General features: G+C 45.3%; 1 protein-coding gene across 3 annotated transcripts in view; it reads left to right on the plus strand.

Annotated features, from left to right (window-relative positions):
- The first annotated feature begins 11208 nt into the window (after positions 1-11208).
- Positions 11209-16478, plus strand: part of MRTFA (myocardin related transcription factor A) — a 102538-nt gene continuing 97268 nt past the window's right edge. For all 3 annotated transcript variants that reach the window (XM_072868506.1, XM_072868498.1, XM_072868523.1), the window contains exon 1: positions 11209-11349. The gene's annotated coding sequence lies outside the window, so the exon portion shown is untranslated. The remainder of the gene's footprint in view (positions 11350-16478) is intronic.

The following is a 16478-nucleotide window of genomic DNA, read 5'->3' on the forward strand; positions in this document are numbered from 1 at the left end:
CAAATATATGTGAACGAAAACATCCTGAGAGCGCTGCCCTTGAAGCAAAATGCCCGAAAGCTCAAAAACACAAACAGAAGGGAACGGAGAGTGCCATGATGGTGGTGCGTTCCTATCGCCTGCCTCGTCCCTGCCTGCAACCACTGTCCTGCCCCGGCCCCAAAACCCCGCAGAGAGGTGGGAGCTGAGCCAGCTGCCTTCGGTGCGGAAACCGGGGGGAGCGGGAAGGAGCAAAGCGATGGCTCTGCACGGCCTGGCCCTGCCGGGGCCAGGCAGAGTGGGGGAGTGCGGTGACTTGCTGCCCGGCACTGCGCCGTGCCCTTTTAAAATCATCATTCCGGTTTCCAGCAGGAACCCCAGGCCTTCTTCATCAAAGCATAAACACGGAGCAACAAGTGCTCATTGATTGCACATTTGTTTGTTTTAAGACCCAAAGTTTATATAGTTTAAAACTTCCATGTACCGCTTTCGCTGGTGCCTCTGCACCCTGGTAACTTGTATGTGACAGAGAGAAATAAGCAGCAGAGCACTTTAGCATGATCTAACAGCGGAGTTATTTGATCTGGGGTTTGGTATGTACTGAAAATACCAGTGGTTAATGTACTGCGAACATGGCGCAGCAGCTCTTTGCCTCCCCGCTCGCGCAGGAGTCAATGCTTCATAAAGCTGAAGAGGACGCTCTCCTTCGCAGCATCTGTCCTGCTGATCCAGGGACCGCTCATCCACCAAAGTGCAGCCATCAGTATACAGATAATTCTAGCCTTCATTTTAAAAAACCTTCATCGGAAAACAGGAAAAGTCCACCTGGGAAGATCAACTTTGATCTCTGTTTTAGCCATTAACCTGACTTCAAATTTTCATGTCTTTAAACATTTGGTTTAGCTACTGCTACAATTTTCTAACACAGTGCATAAATTTAAAGACTATTTCTGTTGTTGTCTGAAGTTTTAACATTTCCTCCACTTGGACTGAACATACTTTATCACATCCTCTAAACCCCAGGGACACTCCAGTGAAGAGAGAACACTGCCGATGTGAAAAGTAGCGATATTTTCTCAGTTTCAGACCCCTCATCTGCACCAGACTCTTACCCAGATCAGACACTTTTTTTTCTCTGCACTTAAAGCTCACCAGGAAAAGGAGGAAACAAAAAAAAAAAAGAGAAAAAAGTGCATAACTTCTGTAGTAAGAAGACAAATCACTCTTCTCAAATTTATTTGTCTCCATAACTGGAAGAAGTACTTTTTATAGGCTTTTTATTTTAGACACGGAAAATCATGATGTGTCTGTCCTCTATGTGCAATGCCCAACAGAAAATTGTGCCATTCACTATATGCGTCATTTACTGTACGTGCCAGGTTTCTGTTCAATTTTAATTTACTGCTTCTGAGGGGTTTCAGCCTCTCCCTTTCGGGGATTATTCAAATCAAGCAGAGATTATTGTTGGCTCTTTCCATTTTAGGCAGCCACCATCACCATAATTTTTTGAGTGGCTCCCATATAAAAACTTGTAACAAGAGTGAAGCTCTCAGAGAACTCCATGTAGTATCTCATACTTTTCCTCTTTCAAAATAACTACTTGGAGGAAAGGTTTTGTTTGGTTTCTTAGGCTTTGTACAGTTACGTATTTTAGGTTGCTTTATTTAGTTTATATTTTTGTTCCTTGTACTGAGCCAAGATTTTCCTTTTCTCAAATTTACTTGAGTTGTCCTGGCTGTCACACTAGTACCACCGTAACCACTCCTCCCTTCCTTGACATTTATATCCTCCGAAGTTTCATGAATTATCATCACATTCTCTTCTAGAGTTGTCACTTGACCAAATTATACATCTGATTTGTTTAAACATTTTAAAGCATGGATTCACCAGGGAAAATTAAACACTCTTTTGAAGCCTTTCTGGACTTGAGGCACCTGTACACAATACTCGGTCTCCCCTTTAGATTGAATACTTTTAATCTTTGGCTTGCTATCTGCCTCCTGGCAACAGTGCGGTCAGTCCCTGCCAGTCCTGGGCCACTGACCTGACAGAGAGATCCAGTGACAGCTCTCGTGACCCACCAAGTACACGGGGGGATGAGCCAGCTCTGTGCACACCCCAGGATGATAGGCACGTTTCAGGTGCAAGAGCAGATGAGGATCGGAGGGTGTATGTATCTATGGCAGCAAGTGATACCGTGCCCAGCAGATAGAGAAGACCAGACATACAGCAATAGCAATTTGTGTGGCTCACTTCACTGTCAGCTGGGCACTTTGCTGGACAGCTGGGGCAGAAGAGACTTAATCTTTCGGAGTATCTGCATGCAGGCAGCACCACATGAGGAGTGAAGGTCACTACAGGACACAGCCGGAGTAGGGACAGTGAATGCCAGAACCTCTGGCACCATCAGGGCCAGGATAAACCTGGATGGAGCCAAACCAGGGTAATGCGGATGAGGATGTGCCCACAGGAGGCAAATGATCAAGTCAGCAAGAGGGGATTTCCAACACCTTAGGGAGAAGATTGGTGAACAGTGGCTAAATATCAGTCTATGGACACAGCAGTGAGAACAGGGGCACTGGGGAACTTCAGACTTCCATAGCAGGGGGAGCGAACATGGGGTCTCCCAACGTGCCAGACCCCACTGCCCATACGCTGACAGATCCCAAAGACGAACCGCTATGGAAAGACTGAAGACGTCTGGAACATGGTGGCACCAGAGAAGGTTGGATTTCTTCACTACAGCAGAAATGGCAATAGAGATGCAGACAACGTCCAGGAGATAGATGATGCCCAAGATACAAGGCTGGACAATATTAACCTAAGAGATGCTCTGAAGACTGGGTTGCTGTGAAAAAAGAAGCATAGTCACAAAATACAGATTTAATATTTTTTTTTCTTATGCTTGGGATAGAATCGAATGGTGGGAAAAAAGTGTCAGTCAGTATACCTCTACCTACATCTGTCAACTATTTTTCTGCCAATTAAAGTGGCCTGGAAGCAGTCTTTGAAATTCCAGCTCGTACCTTTACTAACACACCCCAGCTGTAACAAACACACCAAAATAAATACCCCTGCAGGCTACTATCCTATCTATGACAGAAACCAGCAGAAGATTACTCCCAGAAAAGTTCAAGAGAAGAATAGGATAATTTGCCCACACAAGAAGTTATTTCTAGTCATGGGCTTTCTGAGGTTGCTCTGTGCCCTGAAGCTAGTGGGATTTTATCCCTCAAACATGAAAGAGAGAATAAAAGTAGCAACCTCTAATTATCCTCTTTTCCCCCCTCTAATCCTATTTAAGACTTAAGCTGACTCTTGTTCTCAATGATGGTCTGTGAAACTCTCACAAATAACATTATTCTGTAGTAAATACATTTCCTGTACACACGTAACATTATTCTGTAATAAACTCATCTCCTGTTACCCATTTTAAAATGCATCACTTTTCAGGTTCACTGAGTCGTCATTCAGTATAGGAGCAAGCAGCACCCAACAGAGCACCTTTATAGTCTTCAGTATTTTCTGCTTTTCTATTATGCTCCCTTTTCTGAATGTCTCCCTGTAAACTAAATAATCACAGCGGGCTTCAGCACAGCAATCTCTCCCTCCCTTTAATCATATCTGTCCTTCAATGCCCAACCTACCCCCTTTCTCCAGTATCCAGTTTTTTGAAACAAGATCCCCCAGATATTTCAGGCAAAGCTGCCTCCTGACATTACATACTGGCACCACGCACATTTCTGGAGAAATCAGCTCTGCAGAGAGCGCTTTATCATCAGGCCCTTTAACCAGACATTTAACTCTGACTCTGACGAATGGCTCCCTGCGAGCAGAAGGAGTTGCGGAGTGCTGGCATCCAAGATGCTGAGCCGTCCCCAGTGCTAACAAACCGCCCACACGCGCTTCTCTGATTTACGTGGGCTCCATCAGGAGAGCCCTGGCCAGGAGCCCATCACTCTTGCTATGTTGCCAGCAGCTGGAAGAGTCTTTAGTGTCTGCCGGGCAACTCTGCCACACAAGGATATCTTTCTTTGGGAGCAAATTTGTCTGCTCAGTTTCAATGTTGTGCTGCAGCAGGGGCAGGGGAAAGTGGAAAGTAGCTCCACTTGAATTTCATTCCTACTTCCTTTGTTCATGTCTCTTTTTTTTTTTCTGGGACGCTCATTCCTGGATTGGTTATTTTGTAGGAACATCAGGCCTGTCTGAGAGAGGCAGCTGCTGTGTTCCCCAGACAGCATTAAGCACTCGTTCTTTTTTCCTTTCATTTGATCCCTCTTTTCTCAGACATAAATCAGAATACTCTGATTTCCCTCCAGAGCTTTCCCCTCCACTGCTTTTAAGATATATTTTAAATCACATTTAAAAATGTTTATTATCACAACTGTAAATCTCGTTATTAAGGCTGGAAGGCTGAATGTTATGTTAACAAGCCCTACCCAGACTAGGGAGAATTCTGGAAGTACCAGGCATGGTAGTTGGTTTGAGGTAAACAGATAAAGGTAAACTGAGGCAGAAGAGGAGCCTGCAGTCAGGTTGGTGAATATCAGTGTGCTCTGCCGTTGTGCTGCACGATTTCCCTGTGGACCATCTTCATTTGGGCACTGCCAAATTCCTGCTCCAGGGACTATTTAATGCAGCTAAGCTATGTGAAGGTGATTGGCAAGATCAAAACACCGAAGAAACACTTTCCCAGTGGATGGCGATCATTTTCCTCTACTAATTTCTGCCTTTGTGGTCTGTTTGCTTTGAAGCCTGAGGGGTCATGGCAGCGTCCAGTTTTTACTGAGCCTCTCGGACGCTCTTGGACAGCACGCTCTCTGTCTAGCACCTCTTCCAGAGAGTGGGACCCCACGGTGCAACTCCCCCGAGCTCTGAAAATAGCTCTGAACTTTCCCAGCCTCTGCATGTGTTCCTTGGAGCTGCAGCCCTGCTGGATGAGTCAGCTCTTTCGGGATGACATCACAGCTGAAATCAGACCCAGGCTTTGCAAAGAGAAATCCAAAGATCCTCTTGTACTCACTTGCTCCACGGGAAACATCTAAACAAAGAAAAGATGTGAGTGTCACACACTTCCTCTCCCCATGCTGATTGCTCACCTCTCTGGGGAGCCCCGGGGTTGTGTGGGGATCAAATCTCCTCTTTCCAAATCCTCCAGCTGCACCTTCTCTAGTAATGAAAGTTGGAGAATGTAACTCTTTCAAGAGCAGACTTTGGAGTTAGAACGGCAGCTGGGAAATAATACAGTCCTGATGAGGATGTGCTAAACCAGAGTGGGCTCCAGCACCTTTTCTTTCTTCACAGCAAGGGGCTGGAAGAGGACGCTCCGTCCAAAAGACTGGTCTGGCACCAGAAAACCCTTCTCAGCTTCCTCAACTGTTTGATTGTCACAAGCTCTTGCTGCACACCACATGCCTCTGCAAAAGGGATAAACTATAGTGACCGCTGCAAGTGCAACCATCAAAACCATAAAACCACAGGGAGATAAAAACAGACACAGACCTCTGCTCTAGGTAATCACACATTTGTATCACTGGGATATTACTGACACATAGTGTCTGTGTTTCAATTTGTCTTTTGTGATTCAGTGTGAACACTAAGTAGCAGGATAACAAGACTGGCCCGCTAAATATAAAGGCCTTTTGAGAAAATTATCAGCTTTGCTGTCTTGCTTAAAAATAAAAGCCTAGCAAAAGGGCACTCTGTCTATACAGTAAGTTGCCTCAGATGTTTCCACAACACTTTCAAGTCCAACGTAATGAAACCTGTTGCCAGGTAAGTAAAATCAGTGTGGAAATATTTACTCTTGCCTCTTACTGGGACATGAGCGGCTTTGCACTGTGCTGAACACAGATGTTGAGACGCCTTCCTTGGCTCTTGAAATGAGCAAAGAACTTTGAGTTGCTGTCAGCAGGGTAGCTATGATTTCTTACTCCTGAAGGCTGGAAAAGCTCGCTCCTTACCCTGCAACGCTCTTATCCTTGTTTGGCTGATAGTTGTGTCTGTCTTCCTTACACAGTTTTTGGATCAATTTGCTGTAATTTAGCTATCACTTCAGAGGTGGCAGAGACTGGAGACTCCTCCTCTCTGTTCTCCAAAGCTCCTACTTTCTATTACAAGTCATTGCATTGCATTCGTAGATCCCAAACTTTTTGCAGCAGAAGTCCAGTCACAAGACCTGGTAGATCAGAATTTTGCTCAAGATCACAGTGTGACAGTGGAAGGAAGAAGCCTCTAAGACATGTCTCCTAAGACCCTTTCTAATGCCTTATCCATTCAATATGCAGAAGAATAGACCAATAGCCAAAGCTGTGATATAACGTGTAGTTAGAAAGGTAATATTTGTAACATCTGAAAAACATTTCCCCTCAAGCTCTATGGGAAGGTCAGCGTTGGTTTAGCGCTTTCGTGTGTCATTGCCTGTTGCCGCTGCACTGTGGGAACAGACCTGGGAGACAGTGAAACAGTATTAGGGAGTCAGCCTAGGGGAATGGGCAAGAAATGGGGCTTGGGGACACATGACAAACTCTGCTCCTCTGTGATTTTGGGGAAGCTGCAGTCATCGTTGGTGAGTCACATGCAGCTGGACGATGTGAGTTTGGCTCCATCTATAGGAAGCAGTAAAATACTACAATAACCCCAGAAATGAGCTGGTGTCTGTTCCAGTCCTTTCAGACCAAAAGATTATGGCCAACCTTCAACTTTTCTCATAAACCACAACGTATCTTTATCACTGCACTTTTGAACCGATGAGTTTGTAAACTGTGTTGTTTACTATGGTAAACACTTTTCTACCCATGTGGATTGCAACTTGGAAGCCACACCCTTAAGTTAATAATTTATGTATTCTTTGACAGAAGACACTGTAATTATCAAGCCTGAACTCTGATACTAGTCCATGCACTTTTACATGCACTTACCACTTCCCCAAACAATTTCTTTATTGGAAATTCTTGTGCTTGGTGTTTGCCAGAAGGACATACTTTTTTAAAGATTTCAGTTGCTTTTGCTCTCCTCCTCCTATATGTTACTCTTTCTTTGGGCAGCTGAGTGTGCAAAATCCTCTTTTCTTGAAAAGGACAGATAGGAAAGTAGATTGCTCGCCCAGCAAAACTTACATGAATAGAAATATGTTGTTGTTTACCAAACTGAAACTGTTGACCCACTTCAAACCAGAAAATCCTTAGTAAGATAGGAAAACCGGTTGTCTCTCATGCTTTGAACGCAGCCATTAAACTACCTCTGTAAGATGTTTATGTCCCCTCCCAACTCCTTTCGCAAGAGGCACTTGTACTGGGGGGATTATAGGACAGCAACCAGCTGCTGACATGCAGGACATGGAAAATAAGAATGAAACCATGTAAAGAACATGATTCAATCAAAAAAGTGCAAGCAACTGGCTCCTCTGAAGGCAGGGAATAATGTCAGGCACTTCCTCCGGTCGTCTCTTATTCTTGCTTGTCAGGACTTGACTAAACAAAGCTGAGAACATACTATCTCCTCCTAGTTTTACAACACAACCCCAAACTCAACCACTGCCTTTAAAGCTCCCACAGGGGCTCCTAACATAGCATGGCTGTGGTACCACCCTGGGTGGTTGCAGCAGCTGCCTGCTCAGAGCTGGACCATGTGCAGAAGGGCGTCTTCACACCGCACTCCATTAGGAGCCCAATCTTCAGCGTCTACAGCCCATTACTCCTCCTGTGTATTCAAATACACGTCTGAACTCCGGTACCCGTTTCTGCACCCTCCTATTCCTTTCCCTGCCCATCCCTGTCAGGTACACCCTCCTCGTCAACCTTTGCCCTGCAGCCTGAGAGGCTCTGGCTTGAGGTCACACACAGAAGCCGAGCTGATTAAATGACTGACAGCGCTCGGTCTGGTGGAAGAGCTCATACAGCCTCGATGCAGGCATTTATAGCCCAGCAGAAACCATCTACGTGCAAGTGCTCAGCAGAGCTGCTGGGGGAGAGGTGCCACAGAGGTGGTTTCCCTTGCAGCCCAGGTCAGCGCCTTGCAGGAACCTGGCCACGGCAGCCGGTGTACAGGCCCTTTCTGAGCCCAGAACTGGCAATCACCTCTGCTTGGCCAAGTGCCTCTGGGAGCAGTTTCCCCAGGGCCCTGGAAAGCCCCTGCATGCTCTTTCTTGTGCGTAGACACACACATGAGCATCTGCTGGTGTGGCCCATGCAAACCACTGGAAAACTTGGATCTTGCTGAGCTGCTAAGGTGCGTATAACTAGTCAGAAGCCAAGTTAGCAGAATTCATTACTTTCAAAAAAATTAGGCTGGAATACTTAGCTGTGCCAACCAGGTTCTTTCTCCATCAGGAGATGATTTGTCCATCAGCCTAATGCCAAGACAATAAACATTATTAGGCATGTTCTGAGTTGTTGAGCCATTAAGGTTTCTTTAATAGCTTATGGTTTTAAGCAGAGTCATCTTTAGATGGCTGAAGGCCATCCAGCCTTGAAGGTTAAGCTTAGCATTGAGCCATTTTAAGAATTTTATCTTTAGAGACACTCTTAGGGACACCTTTTAGCTTTGTTCTCTTTTAGTGTTTTTTCCCCCCCTTCCTCCTGCTTTTCTTTAAAGAGAAAGGAAATCCAAATGCAAAACTGAATGTAATGCTAAGTCAGTGATGACTAAGACATCAGGTTGGGAAAATCAAATATTTCTGTGTGAGATTCCAAGCTTAGCTGCTCATGGTAGGCACCCAGAAGTAACTTGATTTTGTAATTATGCAATCGAGTTGAGAATTGCACTTCGAATTAGTCCCACTGTAACTAGATTGAATTCTGCTGTATTCTGTTACACCTCACTGGTGTTTTCTTTGTTAGTGTAAACCTTCATCTAACATAAAATCAAACGGAAGTCATTTAATATACTTGATCTGCTGCCTTTACCAATACTGCAAACTGTTCTTATGCATCTGTTAATAAAACGTGAATTTAGTTCATTCATTGTAAGTCTTAAGGAAACTGAAAGCTACTGAAAATAGGAAAGAGGCCTTCAAAACTAAAACAAAAAATATAGCTTGCATGTAATATGTGTTCTTCACTTTTCATTATTCCTGGTGAAGACAGAGAGCTTTTATGGGCAAGCAGATTTCTTGCTTTCTGTTTTTCCCTATCAAGGTCTGTAAATACCTTTGGAACTTTAGAAAAAGGTAGTAGTAGATACTGAAAACAATCAGTAATATGTTGAGTATGTAAATCAGTAGAGACATTAGCAAACCAATGAAACCTAAGCACAGAAATGAAGGGAAAGGCTTCCATCTCTTAAATGTTCACCTGTTTGAAGGAAGATATAGCCTAGTGAATAGGACTCTGGCTTGTGAATTGAAAACATGGGCATAGCTGTGAGCTTTGCCATCAGTTTGTGGTATGCCCTTGGACACATCATCTCTCCCCCCCACTGTAAACAGATCTACTAACAAGTCTCCTAAGCAAATGATTTCAAGAACAAGCCATGCACCATTCTTGCTAAAACCAGCAATGTAAACCAGAAAGACATCCATGCTTTCTCATCCACTTGGTGCAGTTCTCTCAGATCCCTAAAGAGCTATTCTTAGAAAACATGGGAGAAAAGGAAGGTAAATATTCCTGACTTGTCATTAAACCTAAAACTCCCAGAATTACCATCATCTATGGGAACGTGCCATGGTTTTGACTTCACTCTTTCACTACACTACCTCTGGAGGGCTAACCCTGTCAAAGAGCATGGAGAAGAATTACGTTACATCAAGATTTATGTGCATAGCCAAAGCTGAACGGAATCCCTGGGAATGAAAAGCAAAGAGCTGTAAATGTCAGGATTAGAAACTAGGGCAAGACAGTGGCTGGCTGGTAGTAACTGGCCAACTGTTTGGTTCTTCTTAACATTCTTGTATCACCAAGCTTCTTATCATTAATTTAATAGGTTAATTGTGCATAGCACAAACATTTTTTCCTAACTACTTCACATACATTGCTTTGCAGTTATATCATGTCCTCTAGTTCTTTGACTACACGAGAGGATAAGGAAAGGCCAATCTTGCCTTCTTTATACCATTTATTATTTTATACCTTCCTCATGTCCCCTTTTTTGTTTTGAAAGGCAACCCTAATTTTTTTAGCTTTGCAGTGTGAGACAATCCTTCATTGAGCATTGTTACAGCTTCTGTCATGACTCAAGTCCTTAACATCCTTTTAAGACACAATAAGCAGGGGTGAGAGCAATGTTGCAGGTAGACATTCACCAACTATTTATAACAATATTATAATAGTCTAACTATGATCCTCTGTTCTGCTCTTTAGGTACAGCATCATTCCTTTATTTTCTCAGCAATCCCACCCCAGTTAACTGAAGTTTTGATTATGGACATTTCACCCATTTGCAATTTCTTTTCCCAGCTTCATAGTAAATAAACAAACAGCACACTTCTCTTAAGAGAAGCACACCCCCAGCCAGACATTTGGAGGTTTCAGCCACTGGAGGGGCAGCTGAAACCTCCAAATCAGCTGAAACCTCCAATTCAGTCACAGGTCAGGCAGCAATGGCAACATGGCACCTGACCTCTCCCCACCACCTCTGGCAGGGGCCTCCCGCTCCCCCATGGCTGGGCACCCACCCAGGCCCACCCCAAGGATTAGGGGTGGATGGCGTTGGGAAGGCACATCCCGGGGCTGGGGGAGGCAGGGTGAAGGGGGCAGCTAGGCTTGCACCGCGCTGCCCTCGCCTCAGGGCCGCCCTGGTGGGCCTCGCCTAGCCCCGTGGTGCCATCTCCGGGTCTAGGGGGCCCCGCTCACCCGCTGGCACCAGCTAGGCCTTCGCCGCGCCGTTCCCACAGCACCTTTTGGAAAATATCCCCTTAGAAAACACCAACAAAACCGTAAACCCAATAAAAGACAAACGTCGGCCAGCCCCGCGACAGACCCAGACCCAAGGCCACAAGGCCGTCGCTGTCCCTTTAAGGGCGAAGAGCGCCCCTCCCCGCCACCGCCTTCCCAGGGGACGCCCCGCCCCCGCCCCTCCACCGATGACATCATCTCTGCCTTTCGATTGGCTGCCCCCCCCGTCAGGCACGCGGTGCCCGCCCCGCCCCCGCCCCCTCGCCCTGCCTCCGGCCCGTTAGCTTCCCCAGGTGCTCGCGGCCCATTGGCGAGCCCCGGTGGCGCTCACCCGTGCCTCTCCGCTCTGATTGGCGGAGCCCTGCGCGAGTCGCCGAGGCAGGGAGGCGCGGGGTGGGCGCTTCCGCGGTTGCGAGGCGCCGGTCGGCGGTGGTGAGGCCGGGTTGCACGCTCGGGGGAAGCGCGTTCTCGGCGGGCGGCGGCGGCAGCGGCTCCGCTAGGGACGGGCGGGGTCGGAGCGAGATGGAGCCGTGACCAGGTGAGTACGGAGCTCCAGCTCGGCCGGGAGCTGCGAGGCGACCGCTGCCGCCAGGGGCGAAGAAAGCGAGGGGGTGGGCGCGGGCCCGCCGCGGGGACCCGCCCCGGCGCCGGTCTCGCGCCGCCGCCCGGACCTCTCCTCAGCGGCGGCCGTTGGTGCGGGGGGGAGGGGGCAGCGCGTGCCGCCCGATGCCGCCCGTCCCCCGTCCCTCCCACCGACGGTCGCGGGGGCGCGGCGGGTGCCCGGCGCGGCTGGACAGCTCCGCTCCGCGGGGCCCCGGCCCTCCCGGAGGGGCCTCCCCTCGCCGGGGCACGGCCGCTCCCTCCAGCCGTGGGCCGGCTTCGCCCCCTCCGAAGCCCCCGCGCCTGTTTCCCCTCGGCCCCCGGCTCGCTTTTGCCTCCCTCCGGCCTCTCCCCACCTTCTCCCTCTGAGGGGCTCGGCGCACCGTTTCGCCTCCCTTGTCCAGAGCGCCTCGCGGTTAGTAGGTCGGCAGTGGGTTTTTTCGGTGCTCTCTTACCGATTTTACAGGCCTGGTAGCGGTGACAGCAGTTCACAAGGGTTCGTGCAGCAGCAGTCTCCTGCCATCCCCACTGCTCCATGCACACACCAGGTTGTATTAAGCGGGGTTAATTTTCCCCACTGAAAAGGTGCTTGTCCATGCTAAGGTGTCCGTGTGTCCCAGGCATCCATCCAGTGGGGACTAGATCTCCCTCTCTGTGACTGTAAAATCTTGTATCAAAGAGGACTGTAATTTCACATATCCCCCGACCAAGGATGAAAACTCTGACCATTTGCCTTGTGCGTAAGTGGAAATGCCCTCCTGAGGCATTATGATCTGTGTACCCTTATACTGCATCATGCAAACTGTGTGCTAACATGGTTCTGTGTGGTTCTCTTTTACAAGATGAACCTTGAGTGGGCTGAATAAGGGGTTTCAGGTTTGCTGCTGCTTATAGCACTTCCTTTCTTGTATCATGTTTGTCCAGACAATATTGGGGCCTCTGCTATGAAACTGCATCTTAGTCTACCATCAATAGAAAACACATTTTGAAGGCATTAAAAATATTTCTGTTTAAGTCTGTAGCTTCTTTGCTGGATCGTGGAAACCAAAATGTGCTTTTTATTTCTTGGTAGGATTTGAAGACACAGCTCTGAATATTTGGAAAATATCAAATGTAGCTATTCTGGACTGAATGTGTCTATCCCAACATTGCCAGCATGGGGACTGAGACAACTCAGTGTGCAATTCTGTCTTTAGTTTAGATTTGCATTTGACATCAGGGCTAGTTAGCCATGGCATAGCTGACTTATTGAAAGTGTGTTTTCTAATTGTGTGTTGGTTTTACTTTCAGGTAAATACACAAACAAACTTTCAGCACTGATTTCAAAGTATATCTTGCTGCTTGCATGACACCCATCAGTAGGCTTTTGTAAAGGCTTTTGTAAAGACACTGTTAAAATCCATAGTGTAGAAGTGCTAGAAGTGCTTTTAGGTCTTCATAAGTATTGCCAAAAATACTTCAATCATTTCTGAATATGAAATGAGAGGGACACCCATTTGTTCCCATTTGCTGCAGTGATTAAATGAGTGATCTAATAGTTGTGATTAAATAGAATCTAATAATAGATTTTAAAATAAGTGAATGATCTGAAGCTGACTGTGAACTCCTTTTCTGTTCTTGAGATTAATGCTTTCTGCTGAAAGGAGAAAGAGACTCAGGGCTGAAAGCAAATGCCATAAGCTTTTCACAAGTAGGAGAATTTGCCCTTCTTAATTACCAGGTATTAGCTTACTGAGCCCTTTTCAGTCCTTCCTCACTTATAATTTACATACCAAATGTGATTTCAAGAAAAGAGTGAAATACTGCTAGTTATATCTTCTTGGGCATCATACAGTTCTGTGCAAAATGTAAGTAGTGCTGTGTTTGGTGGTTCCAACAGTTGCAGAAGCGGCCTTAATTTCTATTTAATTAAGGCCATCTACTCTAACATCCTGTGGGAGAAGACCCCCAAATCTTCAGGCAACAAACAGATCATGAAATAAAATGCAAAGAGAGGGAGTACAGAAGACATTTTGACATAGGGCTGTATGACATATTTGAGATATTCTCTTGAATATGGGGGTTTTCCAAAAGCAGTCTTTAGATTTTCCTCCCCTTGAATATGAAATAATAGGAAACTCTTGGGTTTGGGGAGGAGTACTTGGTTGTGACTGTTTTTTATAACTCTGGCATGGTAAAGCAGGAGCATTTTTCACAGACCCTTTCATCCTCCAGGTGAAATGTACATTCAGGCAATGAAAATACCCATTAATTTAATAATAATAATAAAAAGCCCTACTGGATTTCCTTCACTGTTGAGCCATGATTACATTACTGTGTGATATTTGGTGGGGGGAAAGGGCAGCTGTACTAGATACAGAGGAGGATCAGAGCAAAAAGTGTTTGGGTGTTAGAGCAGAAAGATAAATTCTTAGGATGCGTCAAAACATTATCACAAGATTAGTTGTTATACTCATTTGGAATGTGTGAGGTGTCTCCATGTATGCTTTTTACCTCAAAATCACAATTTATAGCAATTCCATGAGTCTTCTGTCTTTACTCTCTATACTCAGCTGTCCTTCCTATGTTGTAGATTATATAATTGGACTGTCTCAATGTCTGTTTACTTACTGGTAACTCAGTATTATGATTAAGATCCCTTTTGAAGAGTACAGTTTATTTCCTCTGTGTAAAAAGAGGTAACAATTAGTAAATCTTATTATAGTTACACAATGCTCTTCCTTTAAAGATTTTTTTTTTTCATCAACTGTGTCCTGAGGGTCAATGTCTTTTCCTGAGAAACTGTTGAAGAGGAAGCAGAAAAAGCAACTGTTCAGCAGTCTGAAACCATCAAACACCTACTCTGGGAAAGCCAAATCTAATTATTTCCTGCTGGACATATTGCTGAACTGAGACTGAAAACAGAGGATGTGGTTACAGACGTTTCTTTTAGTGGTGGGGCTGTCTTAAACAGCTCATATTCCCATCTGCCTTTTTTTTTTTTTCCCCTCCCCACCATGTGCTGTCACATCAGTAGCAATGGTATGTTGGTGGGGCTGCACACTGAGCCAGGTTAGAGACCCGATTTTTAATCTGTGCATGTTCTATTCCTCTCCCCCTCAGCCCTCCGAAATAAAAGGTGGGAGAGGGCCAAACGAATGCATAGCTTGAGTGGAGGGGAGGGAGTGCAGAAGTGGATTAGTAAGAGCTACAGCTAGAGGGAACAATTTTGGAACCATAGTTTAAAACTGTTCCTATGATTCTTCTTTTATGCGTGTTCATCAAATAGATGAAATGGATGAGTTTGTGTGAACTCAGAAACTCATTCCTTTGTCAAATACTCTGTTCAGTCTTTCAGGGACATAATGTGTGTGGTTAATGTGTATATTTTACCTTCCCTCCTTTGAGTGCTTTATGGAGTGCAAACACTGTTAAGTGGCTTCTTCAAGGGAAATGAATGGCATTGGGGTGAGGACAGTTTACATTACCAGGCTTAGGTATGCCATAGTGGTCAGTCAATGCTTTGAGATTTTTAAATGCAGGTTGTCCTTGTGGAGGGCAAATGGTGCTTGCAGCTTACACAGGAATCTGCCATCGGTCTGATACTATGTTTTCAGAGGTTAAGAAACAATGCCAGTAACAGTAGCTCACTTTCTTTGATCCTTTTCTATTTCTGATATGAGACACTTATTTTCCACACAGATAAATTTCAGAGTTTGCCACTGAGCAAGGTACTGTAATTGTTTAAATTAGATTGGTTTGTATTTCAGAAACTGAAGTAATTAATTTAGTTTGTGCAGCATTCCTTTCCCCTTCCCTCCCCCTTTTTCTTGTGTGTGTGCAGCATCATTATTCTTGTGTGAAGAAATATTTTGGATTTAGGCATGCAGCCATATTGATAACATCTCTGTAAGAAGGTGAAATTTAACACACAGTCACAAGTCTTTTTAAATCTTGAAAGCTAAAGGCTGAGCTTTTAATTGGGGATTTTCTTTTGCACCTTAACCTCATGCTATCCATCTGCTTTTGCTCTCCTACCACAAACTAGCATGTCGACTACTTCTACTTATCCTTCTTAATTAACTTGTGCTGCCTATTTCAGCTTGTTTTGGCCCTGCTGATCCAGAAAAGCAGGGTTTTTGCGGAGCAGAACAGAAGAAGCATGGTAGCTGCTGCTGCATGTGCCAGGATGTTACTTGTTACAGCTGATCATTGGAGGCTGCCTCTGTGGAAGTTCCTAATTCACTGGAATAAAAATTTTCTCCTGGACATGGTCAGGAGCTGCTGCTGCTGTCATCTCTGCTTGCCATAGGTGCATGTTGAAGTGTGTATGTACGACAATGCAGGAGCCTCTAGCATAAGGCAGTGCAGAAAATTCCCTATTTTGCCATCTTCCAGTGAGGCAAATAAATGCGCTGCCTACACATCATCTTCAGAGTACCTTCATGTTAGGGGAACAGGAGACTGAAATGATTTGTCTATTTTGTGAAATTAATTTTGTTTTGTGACAGGAGTCTACATCACAGATTGCTTCAACCTCAAATTAATGCTTCCTGTAATATATGGCAATTACGACAAGTTCTAGCCACACTAGGGAGGGAGTGTGGTTCCTTGAGTTCTACCCTTTCTGTGGTTTAGTAGAGACACTGAGGATATGTCTTCACTGCACGATTGATCCATACGGTCGACACCCTATTTAGGCTTACTCAAATGAGATCATCCTTTACACACAGCCATACCCATGTTATGATGAACTCATTCTTTCTGCAGCTGTTTATATGTGTGAAGGTACAGCTCTGAGCAGGGATGAGACAGGATTCACTTTCTGTCAATTACAGGGAAACTTTTCCTCCTTCAGGAAGAAACTTTTGGAAAAGCATTGAAAGATTCTACTTGGATGATTAATTTATTTTTTAAAAAAATTATTATTTTTGCCCTCTCTTCTGATTTTTATAGCATTACAAGAAGTTTCCCAACAGCTGCATTGTAACTTAATTTCTATTCCATTGTGTAAGATGGACCCAAACCTGGGTGAGAGGTTTCTCTGAGTGATTCGTAGGGCCAAGTTAATGTTAGGCCTAATATAAC

This window comes from Ciconia boyciana, chromosome 1 (assembly GCF_034638445.1).
Source record: "Ciconia boyciana chromosome 1, ASM3463844v1, whole genome shotgun sequence".
In the NCBI taxonomy this organism is placed as follows: domain Eukaryota; kingdom Metazoa; phylum Chordata; class Aves; order Ciconiiformes; family Ciconiidae; genus Ciconia; species Ciconia boyciana.